This window comes from Gossypium hirsutum, chromosome A02, assembly GCF_007990345.1.
Source record: "Gossypium hirsutum isolate 1008001.06 chromosome A02, Gossypium_hirsutum_v2.1, whole genome shotgun sequence".
Classification (NCBI taxonomy): domain Eukaryota; kingdom Viridiplantae; phylum Streptophyta; class Magnoliopsida; order Malvales; family Malvaceae; genus Gossypium; species Gossypium hirsutum.
In genome coordinates, this window is record NC_053425.1 from 91,947,921 (window position 1) to 91,968,373 (window position 20,453).

A 20,453-nucleotide genomic window follows, 5' to 3' on the forward strand; every position below is an offset into this window, starting at 1 on the left:
AAGTCAGAGTATTCCACCAATAGTAGGCAGAATCACGTAGCAAGGAGATAGCACACTTTAGGCATTCATCGGGTGTACAAGATAGCTCATCGAGTACCCGGATAGTGTTGTCCAGCCAAAATTCAGCTTGCTCGGCATCATCGCTATCCATAGCCTTAAATTCAGTAGCCCCATGTTTTCGGATTCTGTCAACTGGGGGCTTATTTGACCTTATTTGGTCCGTTACCGGTGGTATTGTAGGTGCGGGGGAAGTATTTGTCGGGAATGGAGGTTGTGGAACAGCCATATTAGTTCGAATGTATTGGTTGAACCAATCATTCATCACGCTATAGAATGCTTGTCTAGCTTCATCATTCGGATTACTAGCATTAGGTTGAGAGTCTACCGGCACTGTCCCTTGTGCGGGAGCAGGCGCTACACTCTCAAGATCATCAGCTACCTCTCGGTCACGATCGGGATCCATTACAATAAACACATTTACAATTGTCAGAAATCACCACACTATCAAGTAATCACATAAAATGACATGTATAGCTAGACCCAACACATTACGGTAGTCCTAGAATCGACTAAACCGTAGCTCTGATACCAATTTAATGTAACACCCCGAACCCGAGACCGACACCGGAGTCGGACACGAGATGTTAACAAACTTTGAAAAATTTTTCCAGACACTGCCCAGTCTGAGTACTAGTCGCTTCAAAAATCATATCTTGAGTTTCACAACTCGAAAATCAGTTTTGTGATTTTTCCCTGAAACTAGACTCATATCCCCACCTATGTATTTTTTTCTAGAATTTTTGGTCAGGCCAATTAGTACAGTTTATTAGTCAAATCTCCCATGTTACAGGGGTCGACTACACTGACCTTTTCCCATTACGACTTGGATATCTCTCTGCACAGAGCTTCAATACTGATGCCGTTTGTTTCTATGGAAACTAGACTCAGAGAGGAATCCATACATATATGGTATGACCCCTAATTATCTCTGGTCAATTTATAGTGAATTTCCAAAGTCAGAACAGGGAACCCAGAAACTGTTCTGGCCCTGTTCCACAAGAACCCAAATATCTCTTACTGTACTGTTCATATGATTGTTTCGTTACTTTCATATGAAAGTAGATTCATCAAGGTTCGATTACATAATTTATTCACTATTTAATTCCACTCCTACGAATTCTTGTGATTTTTCCAATCCACACCACTGCTGCTGTCAGCCTCTGTTTTCAAAGTAAACCTTACCTATTTTCGGGGTTTCATGGACCAACTAGGGCCTTGTCATACATATGCCCACATATGATCATACTTAGCCATTCCAATGGCTGATCATTTGCTCAACACTTCCATTCCAACTATAGTTACATCATGAAACCATCTATACATTCATAAACACGAATGGTCTAATGCCATACTCCACTTCTACAAGCCATTTTCGCATGGCTGTACACTTATACATTTCATAAAGTACTCGAAAAACAACAATGGGTAGTCCTATACATGCCATATCAAAATTCAACCAAAATAGTACCCAAAAGAGCCTTTGATAGTGTGGGCGACTTCGACTTCAAGATCCCGAGTCCGATAGCTGGAGAACCAAAAATCTATAAAACAGAGGAGCAGTGTAACGAGTAAGCAATTTATGCTTAGTAAGTTTTGAGCAAGGAATTCCAGCATAAACAAAGAATAACACACATTTAGCTAAACGGAATATTTCATAATACGCAATTTACCGATATCAAACTTGCTTCACAACATTAACAACCCTTATGTACATACACAATAGACTAACTTAGCCGAAGGCCGGTAGCTCGTTTATCAACTGAGCGAACATTTATTTGTAAGGGCTCGATTAAATTCAACACATACGTAACATATCCCCATATTGGGATGTTTTTCGAGTATTCGCTGGAATTTTACAGCAAGCTCATTCATTACCAAATCACGTACCTTCGGGATTTAACCGGATATAGCTCCTCGTTCAAATGCCTTCGGGACATAGCCCGGTTTTAGTAACTCACACAATGCCTTCGGGACATAACCCGGATTTAATAACTCGCACGAATGCCTTCGGGACTTAACCCGGATTTAGTATCTTGCACAAAGGCCTTCGGATCTTAGTCCGGATATATTCACTTAGCACAAAGCCTTCGGGACTTAGCCCGGACAGCATTCAATTAATCATGCACATCTAACAATAATTCATGGCACATTCATATTTCATTTTCATTTGCAAAACTCAAACACAAGGCACATATCGTCCTTGCACATTCGGCTCAATAGCCACACATAGAGCATGATTTAATCACATCGTAATTTAAGCTCTCTTACTCAAGAACTTACCTCGGGTGTTGTCGAACGATTCCGCTAGCTATTCAACCACTTTTTCCTTCCCTTTATCGGATTTATTTCCCTTTTTGCTCTTGAGCTTAGCCTAGCTACATGCATGGCCGAATCTCTTCACCTTTCTTCTTCTTTCCTCCTTAAAATTTTTGGCCAAGGATGAACCAAAGGATGAGAAATTTTTTTCTTTGTTTTTCTTTCTAATTTAGGCTAAATGAAGGTGAGAAAAGGATGAACAAAGATCTTCTCCTCTCTTTTCTTTAGCTCACGGCAATGGGGGGGAAAAGAATCAACTACACACTTTTTTTTTTGTGTATTCATCATACTCCTTTTCATTATTTAATTTCCATGCCTATTATTTTATTTTTTTCCACCCATGATGCACCAACAAAACATGTCTATGACATGTCTTGGCCATCAAACTTGGTCTACCATGCTTGTCATGGCCGGCCACTACTAGTAGGGGGGGAATTTGACATGCAAGTCCCCCCTTTGTCCACATGCACTAATAGGTCCTCACACATTGACCTATCACATTTTAGAATTTTCTCACATAAGTCCTATTGACTAAATTCACATGAAATCAACCAAATTGAAGCTTGAAATTTTCACACATTCATAATTACATATTCTAGATAATAAGTATCACATTCAAACATTTCGGTGACTCGGTTTAGCGGTCCCGAAACCACTTCCCGACTAGGGTCAACTTTGGGCTGTCACAGAAAGTATAACCGTGTTGGGAATGATGCAGGTACCTAATTGGTACGTATGAGATATGAGCTCAATATATATATAATGTGACTTGTATGGATGGTAGTGAGTAAGTTACACCTATGCCTACTTTGGTGTTATGAGCATGTTGATTACGAATAAATGTTGTGGTATGCTTATTTATATGTGACTTACTAAGCTTTATGCTTACTCCCTTTTCTTCCCCTTTCCTTTCAGTGCCGCTTAACTAGCTTAGGGATCACCAGAAGTCAGAGATATCGATCACACTATCAGCCGAAACAATCGGTATAGTTGGATTTATATTTTTGAATATGGCATGTATACGGTTAGAATTTATTATTTTGATCTTTGAGAATTGGCCAAATATGTTGGCTTGGGATAGATCCCACATTTTGTATTAAGGTATGACTGATGGCTAATATTTATTTTGGGCTTATAAAAGATGCATGCTCATGGTTGAGTAAATTTCTATTGTCGCTGATTTGATTGTGGAAATCATGCTTGATTTGGTTGGTTGGCATTTGCATGAAAATTGGTATGCAAGGGTGGCAATGAGGCTTGGTAAATAGCCTTATATTGTCCACACGGGTAGGTACACGAGTGTGTGTCTGGGCCGTTTGTGACACACAGTCAGCCCTATGGGCGTGTGGTCCAGCCATGTGTCCCCTGCACGTAAAAATTTCAAGTCGGTATGCATGATAATAAACAAGGCCTAGTACATGGGCGTGTGCCATGGCCGTGTGATATTTTGGGGTTGCTGATGTCAGAAACAGAATACCCAAGTTTTTGGGCATGGGCTAAGACACGGGCGTGTCATGGCCGTGTGAGGGACATGGGCCATTGACACAGGCATGGGTCTGGCCGTGTGAAAACCCTTGTAGGTGTGATTTAGAATTTAATTCCACACGGGTGTGGGGCAGGTCGTGTTACCCTCCCACACGGGTGTGTTACCCTTCCATACAGGCATGTGCCCTGTTCTAAAGGCAAATTTCTTAAGGTTGCTTTACGGCCCCGAAATGGTTCCAAATAGTTTCAATGGTCGATTTGGGGCTCGTAGACCCATAATAAGAAGTTTAAGGTAGAAATTGAAGTAGTTTTAACTTGGATCAAGTCTCGGTGACTTGAGATTATTCCGATGCATGACATCATGTTAGGTAATGCCTTGTACTCTGCCCCAGCATGGGTTACGGGTATAGGGTGTTACACTTGTATTCTTTATATCATTTGGAACATTTAATTCTTTTAATGCCTATTTATAGTGTTATATATAGAACTTAGTAGTTTAATCATAAAAAAAATTAAAATCACCTATCCTCATGCCAAATTTATTGTAAATACAAGTAACATATGCAAATGTTGCTAACCAATCACTTGTATTTTTACAAGCTCAAACACACCAATGACAAGAAAAATCAAAGAAAAGCATGAATGTTGAAAACAAAAATTTTCTACGGTGGAAAGATAAGAAAAGAAGTTACCCGATTGATCGCGATAGTTCCATAGGCTATTGGTGGGTACTTCCTTCTTTGATTAATTAAAGCTTGAATTGTTTGTGCCTCCTTCATGTTGGGTTCCTTGGAATGACGGAAATACACAATTGCAACAAGTAATGAAGTGATAAGTAAATGTCGAGTTATTGTACCCATAGGGACTGTGGAAAGAATTATTTATGAATGCAATTTAAAACAATTTGGTGAAAAAAATATTTTTTTTTAAAAAGGTGATTAAAAAAAGATTTTAAACTAAATAAAAATAAAAGTTCTAGTGCATGATTTCAAAATATGATTTAATCTAGATGACATAATTGTGTTGGATTAATTACATCTCTTTAACTTAGAATTATTAAACTCATGTTAATGTTATTACGAATAAATTCACGGGAACTCGGTAATTTGCTAACTTATTAACATACTCACCTACACAAATCCATTAATCTCTTAACGTATCCCTATGCTAATTCAATCGATTAAATAGATTCTAATAAGCAAACATGTTATTGCACATACATACTCATTAAATTGAACTAATCTCTTTCATATTTCTATGTTAATTCAAATGATTAATTAAATCACATAAACACATAAAAGACTATGTGATACGAGTCACAAAAGCCCAAATTCTTGAAGGCGAGGCCCAATAAGCAAATTCCCAGCCCAATCAAGAAATCCATCCATACTTAGTTGAAAATCAGGCCAAATTGTCAAAGTGGCCCAAGTTGTAAAGTTTTATTTTTATTTTTATTTATTTATTTACTTAGTTTAAATTTTTATGTCAATATTCAGTCCAAGAGTCCCAGATAAAATGACCTTTTACCGAATTTCCATATTAAAATAATTAGGAGTTTTTTTTATTTTAGTTTTCTAATTAGATTAGGACTAGTTATAAGGCCTATTTAAAGGCATGGCTGTCCACCTTGTTAAACACTTATCATTATTATTAAAATTTCAGATTTGTTGAGAGCAGAATTTTCTTTGAGTTTTCTCCAAGATTTCTCTCTTGAGTTTTCTTTAGAAGTTGTTTTAACAATCTTGTGATTGTGGGAGCCATCTTCAACCTTCTTCTTGCCATTGATATTCTTTGGAGGGGAGATTAGAGCCGTTTGAAGGGAGTTGTGAGATCTTTCGAGATTTCAAGGCTTCTTAGGACTTATCTTTTAATTTCTTACTGTCAATTCTTTCTTTATTTCTACTTGTGCTGAATCATTATCTAATCTATTTTCTGTTCTTATTGTGTTTTCAGCCTTTTTCTATCTTAAGGAATCAGCCCAGAAATCCCCAATTTTTAGGGTTTTTCCATACTCTTTTTGGGTGAAATTAGATTGTCGAAATTTGGGGAAAACTATCTTGGTGTTCAATTGGGCAGAATCACAATCTCCTTGAGGGTTTCAAGAACCCTAACACTTATTTCTATTCTCAATTTGATTCTTTGCTGATTTGGGGATTTTATTTCAGATCTGAAAATTAAAAAATCTAATCTTTTAATTTTCTGTTTCGTTTCAGATCTAATTGTTTAGGGTTTTCGTAGGAGTTTCCCGTGACTTGGCAACTCGATCTTGGTCCGCGCGCAACCCCGTATCATTTGGTATCAGATTTTGGGCGTTTTGGGTGTTCTTGGTTGATTTCTAAACTGATCTCTATTTTTTAAATTACAAACAGCAGTTTTACCCAGAAAAATTTTTGAAAAAAATTCATTTGAGTGGGTAAATGTTTTCTGATTGATCTGAAATTTTACATACATATTTTTGGCACTGTTATTGAATATACAAAAATATTTCCCGCAAAAAAATTAGTCGAAAAAGTAAAAAAATTGAAAAAAGACGAAATCCAATAAAAAATTAAAAAAATATTCAGCGGGTTGAATTTGGTGCCCAAATTTTTCAGATCAAAAATTCAATATTTGAAGACATTCCAGATTTAATTTTGTGATTTTCGGAGATCGGGAACACCTCGAACGAAGTTGTCAAGTTACTCCGCAGTTTTTCGGGTTTTCTGTTTTCAGCAATTTTTATTGATTCTTAGCTGTAGGTTTTCATTTGTTTACCTTTATTCTTCCTTTACGTTATCTAACACCTTCTTGTTTCTTGTGTTAGTAGGATTTAAACGTGTGCACAACTTCTTCCTAGGTGCAACACGAATCAATTGGTGTCTCGTCAGTTTTTGGCATCCTAGTGCAAATTAGGATTCTTTGGTAGTTTGGTTCACACTCTCTAATTGGTTGATATAAACTCTGATAAAGAACTCACAAGATTGAATTCGACCTCATTGAGAATTTGATTTTTTCTTTTTGAGTGATTAACGGTGAGGTTTGATAACTTTTATTTTTGAGTGTTGAGTGTTTTGCAGGTTTTAAAAAAAAATGTCTACAGGTGATAATAATAGTGACATATTTAAAAAATTCCAACAACAGTTGGATGAACAGGCTGCTGCTCTTCGAGCTTTGACTGCTACCATCAATGAGGTGCAATTGAATCAAGAACCTCAATATCGAAATCCAATCAAAGAAGATAGGGATAACCAACCCCAGAGGCGCGGCCCTCGACGTGTCACTAGAATGGATGATGATTTTCATGATCGTGGACAATCATCTTTGGCAAAACCAAAGAGCGAGCAGCAACGAGAACATCTCTTTCATACTCGCTGCCATGTACAAGGTAAGCTTTGTAGAGTTATTATTGATGGTGAAAGTTGCTCGAACATAGCCAGCACGACGATGGTGGAAAAGCTTTGCTTAACCACTACCAAGCATCCACAACCTTATCAACTACAAGGGCTTAGCAACGAAGGCCAATTTAGGGTCACTCAACAAGTGCGCATCGCATTTTCTATCGGTAAGTATCAAGACGAAGTTGTGTGCGACGTAATGCCTATTCAAGCCTGCCATTTGTTGCTAGGAGAACCGTGGCAACTGGATCGAAAAGTCACTCACGATGGTCGTACCAATAGGTATTCTTTCAAGCATCAAGGAAAGAAACTCACCTTAGTGCCGCTCACTCTGGAACAAGTCCATGAGGACCAAATCAAACTGAAAAATTCTGTTAAAACAAGTGAGGAAAAAGAAAAAGAGAATGAAAAAGAGCAAAAAGAGATTGAGAGTGAAAAGGAATGTGAAACAGAAAAGAAAATTGAAAAAGAAGTTGAAGAAAGAAGAGAAAATGAGTTAGAAAAAGAAACAAAAGAAAAAGACGAGGAAAGGCTAGTGAGGAATGTTTCCACTAACCAAGATATGAATTTTTCTTGTGTTGCTACTTTTCAGGTTCCTGAAAGATCGAAAGATAACTTTCAACTTCAATACCTCTCAAATGAAAGACGCTTTCATACGATCAACTTAGGCAAAGATGAAATCACACTACATGATCCCGAAGGTAAGCGAGGTAAGGAAATTTTAGAAACCGAGTCCAGTGCAGATTTGAAAATTATTAATAAAACTTTTGGTGACTTAGTTCTTAAAAGATCCCCTCATTTTGATCCGATTAATTGTTACTCTTCGATTGTGGTTGATAAAGTCATTACGAAAAGAAGCGTGATTTGTTATTCTCTTGATTTACCTTGTGTAAAATCCTCGAATTTGTCCAAATCTGTTTTGGAGAATAAGGTAACGAAATTTTCCAAATTTGTTTTCAATTTATATTCGTGCCTTAAACAGTTTATGTGGTTGTACATGAAGTTTGAGTTCCATTTGACAAAGGTTAACTCAACAACGGAGATTCGACTACACTATGCCCTCGATGAGCGAAGGTTTGTTTTAAATGAAAAAGGTAAAATCGACCCTTATTCTTCTGCTTATCGAGGCAAGATGCTTGAAACCTTTGAAACACTTTTGTACTCCTCGGATAGTGATAAAGATCGTGTTGATGAACACTTAGATCGAAACGTGCTTGACTGTCCTATTTTATTTATTGATGATCTATCTGTTTTGATGGTTGATAAAAAGATTCTTGTTTTTGATAATGCATGTGTGAGTGAATCTATAGACCGTCGATTAATGCATGGTATGATTATGCAACTCTGTGAACCATGTGAATCTTTTCAAATACCTACTTGTGACGATTATGTTTACCATTTGATTTATTACTCGCAATTTATTCATGGTTTGTGGGAACAATGTGAGACGACTGAATGCCTTAAAACATGTCCATCTTTGTTTCAAATATTTGACGAGGCAGTGGTGAGTAAATTAGATTGTTTGCATGGTAATCTGAATCTGTCCATTCACATGCGTTATACCTGTTCTGTTATGCTTATGATTGGACTACAAGCTTGTTTCCGTTGCTATTTACTATCTCATGGCTATTCTTTTCAGTGGACTCAATTGCCATTAGTCCCGTTCGATAGAGGAAAGTCGAGTTCATTTGATTTTTCAGATTCGAGGACGAATCTTTTTGAGGAAGGGGGGAATGATACGAGTCACAAAAGCCCAAATTCTTGAAGGCGAGGCCCAATAAGCAAATTCCCAGCCCAATCAAGAAATCCATCCATACTTAGTTGAAAATCAGGCCAAATTGTCAAAGTGGCCCAAGTTGTAAAGTTTTATTTTTATTTTTATTTATTTATTTACTTAGTTTAAATTTTTATGTCAATATTCAGTCCAAGAGTCCCAGATAAAATGACCTTTGACCGAATTTCCATATTAAAATAATTAGGAGTTTTTTTTATTTTAGTTTTCTAATTAGATTAGGACTAGTTATAAGGCCTATTTAAAGGCATGGCTGTCCACCTTGTTAAACACTTATCATTATTATTAAAATTTCAGATTTGTTGAGAGCAGAATTTTCTTTGAGTTTTCTCCAAGATTTCTCTCTTGAGTTTTCTTTAGAAGTTGTTTTAACAATCTTGTGATTGTGGGAGCCATCTTCAACCTTCTTCTTGCCATTGACATTTTTTGGAGGGGAGATTAGAGCCGTTTGAAGGGAGTTGTGAGATCTTTCGAGATTTCAAGGCTTCTTAGGACTTATCTTTTAATTTCTTACTGTCAATTCTTTCTTTATTTCTACTTGTGCTGAATCATTATCTAATCTATTTTCTGTTCTTATTGTGTTTTCAGCCTTTTTCTATCTTAAGGAATCAGCCCAGAAATCCCCAATTTTTAGGGTTTTTCCATACTCTTTTAGGGTGAAATTAGATTGTCGAAATTTGGGGAAAACTATCTTGGTGTTCAATTGGGCAGAATCACAATCTCCTTGAGGGTTTCAAGAACCCTAACACTTATTTCTATTCTCAATTTGATTCTTTGCTGATTTGGGGATTTTATTTCAGATCTGAAAATTAAAAAATCTAATCTTTTAATTTTCTGTTTCATTTCAGATCTAATTGTTTAGGGTTTTCGTAGGAGTTTCCCGTGACTTGGCAACTCGATCTTGGTCCGCGCGCAACCCCGTATCACTATGTGAGGTAACAAGGTATCCTTACCTTGAAATAGTTTAATCACAATAATCTTGCAAGTTATGCAAGGCAAATGTATCGCTAGATACAATGCTAATTTAATCTTCAGTCACCTTAGAAAAATAAACATGCACTGATTAAGTATTGTGTCAATTAATTACAATTTCAATCCATTTAAATAATTAATTCATTAGTTCCCTCACGATTATAATGCAAGAATAACTTAGGCATGATTTTACTTAATCAAGCATTTTACCGAGGCCTATAATAGCATAAACACAATTTTAATAATGTAAGAGGACGAAATGCAATCAACCCACCACGAATTAAATTCAAGATAAACTGATTAAATTAACCATTCCAACAACATAAATATTCATAGATATGTTCATCACAAAAACAACAAAATTTAAAGAGATAGGGAACAAGAATCAAATCTGGTGTTTTTCCGTGGCTTGACTAGGTTGCTCCATTCTTCCTTCTTTGTTGTCCTTGCTGATCAAGGCTGCTATGAACACTCAATTGATGCTCCAAAATGTGTGAAGAATATCCCTTTCTCAAGAGGAGAAATAGGCAAAAGAGCAAGGAACTTTGAATGGGAAAATGAGAGAAAAAGTGAAAGAGGATAAAAGAATTGTGAGAGAAGAGATGTGAATGTGGGATGTGTTGAATGATCAGCCAATGGGGGTTTTTATAGCTGAATGTGGCAGCTGAAATTTGCTAAAAATAGCAGCCAAAGAGCTACCCCTTGGTCGGCCTCCTATGTGGCAAAGTTGATGGCTTCAACTTTGCTAAAAATGGCTTGGGGCAAATCTACAAACCACCAATTTTGGAAAGGTTTAATTGCAATTTGAACAAGTATTCAAGGGCTTCTTTGCAGCTTAAATAATTAGCTAATGAGCTGAATTGGATCAGCACTTGGACAGTTTTGGGCTGTCCTTTTCTTGGCCGGTTTAGTTTACTCGGTTCGGTTTAATCGAACCACTTCTTCATAATTACTTTACTATAATTTATTAACCCAAATTAAATTGGATAAAAATTAAAAATAATTATATTATGAATAAATACATATAATTTTGGACTATCTTCGGCTTAAATTTAATTTGCCTTGATACTTCAAATTGCTTCTCGGTTTCGTGCTTCTAGTAGTGTTCGTCAAGCCATTTTTCGCCCTCTGTGCAAATCTGTCGAAAATAACCAAAATTCATAAAAAATAATAATGAAATTAAATAAAATTTAACATGTACATATTTTAAGTGCACTTTAATTATTTTATAAAAATTAATTATTTTTCGACAAGAATTTAACCGAATTTGCATGAATTTAAGTTAAAAAGGGTATGAAAAAGTGTGTAAATTTTTGTGTTTCCACAACCCCAAACTTAATTCATTGCTCGTCCCAAGTAATGCATAAATTGAAAAGAATTTCTCATAAACACCTTTGAAAAATTTCTTCAAAATAACATTCTTCCCAGAATTATGAATTTATTATACCTATGCTCAAAAATAAGAAATTTGATAGTTATGCTTACTTTAGTATACATATCGTTCAAATTAATCTCAATCATTCTTATGATAGCAAAAATTAGACTAAATGCTTCCTAATAAAGTCACATTAAACCTTACCAATTTAATTTTATTCCCTTATTCAAGATTAAGCTGCAATCATTAAGTGTAACTTATGCCTTCATATGTTGAACGTAACAATTTCTCTCCACTAATGTAGGTAGCATTGGAACTTTGAATCAATAGGTCTTTAACAAGGTTGTAACGTGGTTGGGTTAGCGGTAGGTAAAAGATAGATAAATTTAGGCTTTTAAACCCTAGACTCAGCTTCAATTGGACCTTTGGAAGAATTTCCCTCAATACACCAACTTACTTTGCTTTCATATGCTCTTTTGTACATCTTATTTTAAGAACTCATGCTTTTTTTTTAACACGAGCATTTTACTGATTGTACTACAATTTTAGAGCATTTGATATTTCTTTTCAACTCCCCCAAACTTATTTTTAAAGAATACTTTGAATAGTATTGATTCTAGTGTTTGGGACAATTTTAAGATAGTTAAGAGAGAAGTGATGCCTAAATTTGCAAGGGTTCAAATAAAATTAGGCCATATAGTCTCAAAGTTGGGTTTCAAAAGATAAAAATTTCATCATGGTTGGCTTGAAAGGCTCAAACGGTCCAGACAAAAGTTACCTAAATCATTTTCAATGTTCCATGCTTCCTAAGATTTCACCTTAAGAAACTACTAAGTTAGTTCTAAAGACTTAAACTTTCATGCATGCCTAACTTTCGTAAGGAACTAAAAATTTATGGTATGATTTGCATACTTTATTAGAAATACATTCATATCATTATTAAGCTAACATAATAATTTATTGAAATAATAGAACTTCATTTATACTGAAGTTTTGCATACTTAACAAAATTTCCAATTATTGAACAAAAGATATCCTAATCATAATTAAAAGAAAAAATTATTCTAAGTGGAAATAATTCAATTTTTCGGTCCCCCCTACTTAAGATGAACAATGTTCTCATTGTTTAAAGTGAATAGATACTATACACCATGTAGGATTCTAGAAAAAAGGAGGTGAATCAAATTGACTGCTTAAGTACCAAGCTCTCTCTAGATCCAATCCTAGACATGTATATACCTATTGCCACACTTTATACTTTGCAACTTGTTCATTATTCATTATTTCCATCTCTTACTTTATTATGCAAAAATAAAAATTCCTAATTAAACTTAATCCTAAAATGACTTAAGAACTGAAATAAAATAAAGTCAAGATACCCCATTTTATTTATTTACAGATCCTTCCAAATTCGACTCATCTTTTGCTCCATCATTATTGCTTTTGCATGAATCACTTCACTCCTTCTTCAATAATGGACTCCATGGTTCAAATATAAAATATGGAAATTTAGGCACAAAAATAAATGGGTCATTGTAAGTTTTCTTTAGAGCACTTCTCATCCAGCAATCCCTTATTTTTTAGTATCTCTAGTAAGCTTGTTGTTGCCATTGCATATGCTGCATTATGTCTATCAATTTTGACAGCTCATCTCGAAGATCTGGGCGAGGTGATTGAGCTCTAAACATTAAAGTTTCTGCATCAGGTTTAGCTTCTAGTTCCATTAGTTCCACCTTATCTGGGATTTCATTTGACTGCATTGTGGGATCTTCTTCTTCTTCTTCAGGGTCCTCACTTTCTTGTACTTGTTGCTGTAGAACAGATTCTCCAGCTATTTGATAGAGGTCTCAATCTGTGATTGTGCCCTGGCTATAATCTGTCGTCTTTACGTTTGCAAGAATTTTAACTTTCAAGCACAGATTTGTTATTATAAAAGGAAAGTAGCCAGAACGTATAACGACACAATTTCGCATCTCTCTTAGGATGATTTTTCCCACATCAATGGTCTTTCTAGTTAAAATCGAGTATAATAAGACCATTCCCTATAATGAAATTGTAGTCCCATGTGAGCTAGGCATAAGGCTGAAATGGATGAAATAGAACCATACCTTTGCGAGTGGTGTCAGGTATTCTCTTTGACAAGTATGGATTCCTTGCTTTGACACAGTCCACTTAAAACCTGGAACTGTAAGTTCCTCAAGAATTTCTTGCAAATTTTCAGGCCTTATATTGCTCATCAAGGAAGAATAATCATCGTTTTAGAAATTAGGCAATTCAAAGAACTCAATAATAGCATTTGAAGTTATTGGTACCTTGATTCCACAAACTGGAACTTTTGTCAACTCGCTTGAGGTTAAATTTGCATAGAATTCACACACTAACTCCTTATCCACACTAGGTCTCTTCTCACAAAACAATTCCTAATTAAGGGCTTCAGCAACTTGATGAATACGTTCCATAAAGTCTTTGTAGTTGCTCTCTTTTAATGTAAAGCCTTTCTCTGGATGCATCTGATGATTTTTGAAGATACTCTTGTATCTTGCTTTGGTTTCTTCACAATGGAACTTGTTTTGTGTTTCATCAATTTGGGCATAGCCATGAGTTCTCTTGTGAGGCACGATTAACCTGAACAAAAGATGGGAAAATTTATTTTCTCAAAAATTTAATTAATAAAAATTATTAATGATTTAATAAATTGAAAATTAAATATTAGAATAAAATTAAAATTTAAGAGAAATTCGGTCTTACCACCTTTTTTAAGAACTCATAAAAAATAGTTAGCAAGAAAAGAGGTTGACTTAAGGTAGTTTGAAGGATTTTGCTAAGGATGGGTGAAGGTTTGTGCTGCTCGGGTGTTGCAATGCTGCTAGGTGCGAGGGTGGAAGGGCGGGGGAGCAGCCAGCAACGCGCGCGAGAGCTAGGCTTGGTGTGCGAGCATGTGCGGAGCCTCGTTGAGCAGGCCTGGTGTGAGCGTCCAGGTGCTAGGCGCAGATGCAGGACACGGCCTGGGTAGTTGGGGCCAGAGCAAGCGTTGAGCAGGGCTAGGCACACAATGCAGCGCGTGACGGGTAGGCGTGTGTGAGTTCTGCTGGGCATGTGTTGGCTGACTGGTGGGTGATGTTATGGCTAGGGGCTTGTGGCACTTAAGGGATTTGGTGCTTTGGGGTTTTGAGTGATGAATGCATTGAGGGAAGTAAAGGTGGAATTTATAGTGAGAGTAGTAGGAATTAGAGTAGAATTCTTGGTATAATTTAACAATTAAAAAAATCTAATTCTAATTCTACTCGAAGTTAACAACAATTAATAATCAAATATATGCTTATTAAATTATTAATGCTATTAATTTATTAAAACAAGATTAAAATTAAACTAATCCTAATTCCATGATAAGTTAATAAAAATTAATATATAAATTATAAGAGATATAATTATATATTAAAGATTATCATCTTATTATTATTATTTGTAATTTTTTTATTAAAAAACATTTATTCTAGATGCCTTCTGAAAATATTTACAAAAAGAGGCACCTAATTTTTATTATTTACGAAAAGACTTACCAAATTTTAAAAATAATTCAATTAAGTTCCTAGACTTCATGAAAATTTGAAATTGAGTTGCAATTTAAAACTTGGATCAAAATTGACCCTTTTATTTGAAAAACCAAAAATTAAATTTTCTATTTAGGGAATAATTTCTCGAAAAGTTATGTTAAAATCAATTCCCAGGAAAGATTGGAGGGGTCACAAGCGGTCCTGCTTAAGTTTCAATCTCCTAGACAAAATTTATTTAAACATACTAATCCCGAAAATATACCCTAAATCATTTATTAAAAAAGGAAAATAAGAAAATTTAAACATCTGATAAAATGAATGAAATTTGATTCTGTTCAATCTTATCTTCCCAGTAATGTTTCAGACGCTGAGTATAAACTTGAAAATTACCTCCCTTACCTTGGAGTTCAAAAACTCTGTATGGATAGACGCGATGAATCATAAATGGACCAGACCAACGTGAGTTTAGTTTACCTGGAAAGAACCTTAATCTGGAAATAAATAACAAGACTTGCTGACCTACTTCAAATTCTCGAACTCAAATGTGCTTGTCATGCCATTTCTTAAGTCTCTCCTTGAGTAATTTGATACTTTTGCACGAGAACATTTGGAATTCCTCTAGCTCATTGAGTTGGAGCATCCGTTTCTCTTTAGAAAGCTTAAGATCCACATTAAGTTGTTGAAGGGCCTAGTAAGCTTTGTGCTCTAACTCCAAAGGAAAATGATAGGCTTTGCTAAAGACCAACCTGTAGGGTGACATCCCTAAAGGTGTTTTGTATGTTGTTCTGTAAGCCCATAAAGCATCATCCAGTCTATTGGACCAATCTCGTCGGTTCGGGAAAACTATATGCCTTTGATCTCCTTGTTGCCAGTTTAGCTTTCCCATTCGTCTGCAGATAGTAAGCTGAAGCGACCTTGTGTTTCACTCCATGTTTATCTAATAACCATTTCAACCACTTGTTCACAAAATGAAACCCTTCATCACCGATGATGGCTTTTGGGGTTTCAAACCTTGTGAACACATGTTTTTGCAAAAACTTTATCAGAACCTTAGCATCATTTGTCAGATAGGCTTCAATGTCAATCCACTTGGATAGGTAGCCTACAGCTACCAAGATGTACTTGTCACCAAAAGGCAGAGGGAAAAGACAGAGAAAATCAATATCCTAAACATCGAATAATTCTACCTTAATGATATTTGTTCGAGGCATCTCATTTCTGTTGGTAACATTTCTGACACTTTGACATCTATCACAACTCTTTACATAGGCATATGCATCTTTGAATAGTGTTGGCCAAAACAATCCGACTTGCAATACCTTGGATGCAGTACGTGTACCTCCAAAGTGTCCCCCACTCGGAGCTGAGTGATAATGATATAGATCTTATGTACTTCATCTTCTGCCATACATCTCCTGATCATTTGATCTACACACTTAAACAAGTACGGCTCTTCCCAGAAATAGTACTTCACATCATGAAGAAACTTTTCTTTTGATGATACGTCTTATCAATCGCATCAAACCACAAGCTAAATAGTTAGCAATATCAGCAAACCAAGGGGTATTACGGACATGATTTACCTTTACTATATGTTCATCTGAAAATGTCTCCTGAATGGGAATAAGTGGAGAATTCCCTTCTTATGGCTCTAATCTGGACAAGTGGTCTGCTACTTGGTTTTCTACTCCCTTTCGATCTTGATTTTCTAGATTGAACTCTTGAAGTAGAAGTACCCATCAGATCAACCCTGGCTTAGCATCTTTCTTGGCAAGTAAGTAATTAATTGTCGAGTGGTCTTTATAGACATTCATTTTTCTACCTACAAAATAAGATCGAAACTTGTCAAAAGCAAACACAGTAGCAAGTAACTCTTTTTTTGTTATCATATAATTCAATTGAGCTCATTTCAAAGTTCAACTTGTATAGTAGATGGGATGAAAAACTTTGTTCCTTCGCTGACCGATGACAGCTCCTATTGCAAAGTCACTTGCATCACATATCAATTCAAATGGAAAATCCAACTCTGGTGTGACGATTATGGGTGCCGAAACTAGTCGACTCTTCAAGTCGTTGAAAGCTCTTAAGAACTCTTCATCAAATTTTAACGTCGTGTCCTTCTCCAATAATTTGCATAAGGGTTTAGCAATTTTGGAGAAGTCCTTGATCAATCTTCGATAGAAACTGGCGTAGCCCAAAAAGCTCCTAACACCCTTTACAGATGTTGGAGGTGGGAGTTTCTCAATAACATCTACCTTTGCTTTATCAACCTCTATTCCATGTCTTGTTATCCGATGCCCTAGAACAATCCCTTCTTGTACCATGAAATGACACTTTTCCCAGTTGAGTACTAGGTTTGTTTCTTCACATTGCCTTTGTACCTTGGATAGATTGGATAGGCAATCATCATATGTATCTCCAAATACTGAAAAATAATCCATAAAAACTTTTAAATATTTCTCAACCATGTCAGTACAAATAGACATCATACATCTTTGAAATGTAGCAGGTGTATTACATAAACCAAATGGCATGCGTCTAAATGCAAATGTACCGTATAAAAAGGTGAATGTTGTCTTGTGCTAATCTTTCAGTGCTACTGTAATTTGATTATACCCCTAGTATCCATCAAGAAAACAATAATAGTCTCACCCTGTGAGTCTATCCAGCATCTGGTCCAAAAACGGCAAAGGAAAGTGATCTTTCCTAGTTGCCTAATCGTCTTGTTTTCAATGACCGTAATACCTCCTTTCTTTGCCATGCACTGGACCAGACTTACCCATGAACTTTCTGAGATGGGGTAAATTATATCCGTATCTAACAACTTGATGATTTCTTTCTTTACTATATCCTTCATAATGGAGTTCAGTCTTCGTTGTGCATGCATACAGATGGACTAATACTACGAATATCTGCTATAGTCCATCCAATAGCCTTCTTGAATTGTTTCAACACCAGGATGAGATTCTCTTCTTTCTTAGTAGTCAATTCTGTTGAAACAATCACAGGAAAAGTAGAAATGTTACCTAAATAAACATATTTTAGATGTGAAGGTAATACATTGAGTTCTAATTTACGTGGCTCCTCGATTGACGCTTTTGGTTGGGCATAATCCCTTTTCACTAATTCCAAAGGTTCAAAACGGGATTGTGGATTAAATCCCTTTTGATTAGCTTCTAACAATGCTAAGTATTCATCCTCCTCTTCATCATTCAGAGGATCTGATGTCAAAATTTGTTCCAATGGATCCTCAACATAGTTGAGCTCCTTCTCCACTATTAAATCCTCTAAATCAGAACTGTAGAACAATCATCAATTGTGTCAGGAAATCGCATAGACTTGAAAATATTAAATGTTACCTGATCATCCTAAGCATACATAGCAAGCTCACCCTTCTACACATCAATAAGGGTCCTTTCGGTTGCTAAGAATGGTCTTCCTAAAATAATTGGAACTTCTTTTTCTATTTTAAAGTCTAGAATAACATAATCAGTAGGGAAGATAAATTTATCTACACGTACCAATACATCCTCAATTTTTCCTTCTGGATGTACTAAGGATAGATCCTCTAATTGACGTGTAACCGTAGTTTGTCTAACTTCATCTATTCCTAACTTCCTAAATAATTGACATAGGCATCAAGTTAATACTCGCACCTAAGTCACATAATGCCTTACCGCAATATGTTGCTCTAATGTTGCAAGGTATGGTAAAATATCCAGGATCCTTCAACTTTGGGGGTAATTTGTCTTGGCGATATGCATTGCATTCCTTCGTTAGAGCTACCATCTCAAATTCTCTAAGTTTTCATTTTTTGGATAGGATATCCTTAATGAATTTGATGTAGTTTGGCATTTGCTCAAGTTTAACCAACGGGATGTTGATATGAAGTTGCTTGAGTACATCTAAGAACTTCTTAAATTGTATCTCCTACTTCTACTTTTGAAGTCTTTGAGGGTAGGGTGGAGGTGGTTTCTTTACTGGAATTGGTTGATTCATCTTCTGTGGTAATTCTGTATCTAACGGAGTTATTAGTTGATCAGAATTAGCTGGTTCTGAAATTAGCTGGTTCTGAAATTACCTTGTCGGGTTTTACAGATTTTGGTTCTTGTGAAACTAGAATTTCAACACTCAGTTGAACTTCCTCTGAACCTTAAGCATCAGCTTGCTCTTTTTCAGCTTCGATGGTGTTGGGCTATATTGTCTTTCCACTCCTCAATGTCAATGTTTTGCAATGCTCTTTCCTCGAATTCCTCGGATTCTCCATATCACTAGGTAAAGCACCTTGTGGTCGGTTCCTGAGTTCAGTAGCAAGCTAGCCCACTTGATTCTCTAAATTCCTTAGAGTGGCGTCATTTTTCACCATGTATGCCTTTGATAAATTCTCTAAGCTATTGGATGATTAAGCTTGAGTTGGTTTTTGAACTTATTAGGGGAAACTAGGCGGCTGGGTTGGTTTAGGTTGGGCGTAAGTGTTACTGGTTCTAGCCCCTTGATTACTCTAGGAAAAATTGGGGTGATTTCGCCACGATGGGTTATAGAAATTGGATTGCAGTTCTTGCCTTCCTTGATTTTGGTTCTGGTTACCCATGTAATATACGGATTCTGGGTTTGATGGACATTCTTCGAACAAACGTCCTTCCCCACAAAAAACACAGGCTATACTTTCAAATTGATTTGGTGGCTATGCTACAAAACTATTAGACCCATTAATAGTAAGATTTTTTAACATTGAGGATATTGATGATACCTGAGATGCGAGTGAAGTAAGAGTGTCTACTTCATGTATTCTAACAACTTATCTTTCTAACGTTGCTCGCTTGGTTGGCCATTGATAGTTGTTGCTGGAAATCCTCTCAATAATTTCATAAGCCTCGTTATAAGACTTAGAAAAGAGAGCACCATTAGTAAAAGCATCCACTTCCATCCTCATGTGAGCATTTAGACCATTATAAAATGCCTCAACTGTGAGGCAATATGGAATTCCGTGATAAGGGCACTTTCATAATAACTCTTTGTACCTTTCCCATGCCTCATACAAGGACTCATCATCCATTTGTTGGAAGGCAGTGATCTCATTCCTCAACATAGCATTCTTGCCAAATGGGAAATACTTCATAAGGAATCTTTCTACTCACTCTTGCCATGTGGAAATTGAGTTTGGTGGCAATGAGTTCAACCAGGCTCGAGATCTATCCCTTAGCGAATACAGGAACAGCTTCAATTGTAATGCATCTTTGGGTACTCCGGCTAATTTGAAAGAATCGCTCACCTCCATAAATAGTTTTAAGTGTAGGTGAGGATCTTCGATAGGCATTCCACTGAATTGGCCTACTGTCCAAAGCATCTGGAACATGACTGACTTTAGCTCGAACCGTTGTGCCTCAATTTCGGGTCTCCAAATACACAGATTAAGATCATTAAACACTGTCATGGCATACTGTCTTAAAGCTCTATCCCTATCATCAGCAATAAGGGCAAGATTTTGAGCAGGGTTTGCTCCGTTTCCTTGATTTGAATTTTCA

At 36.1% G+C, this 20,453-nt stretch overlaps 1 non-coding gene across 1 annotated transcript; it reads left to right on the forward strand.

Moving 5' to 3' along the window:
- The first annotated feature begins 19,910 nt into the window (after positions 1-19,910).
- On the forward strand, positions 19,911-20,017 carry LOC121216999 (small nucleolar RNA R71). Its single transcript, XR_005913198.1, has one exon. It is a non-coding gene; the product is annotated as a small nucleolar RNA R71 (small nucleolar RNA).
- Positions 20,018-20,453: the final 436 nt, after the last annotated feature.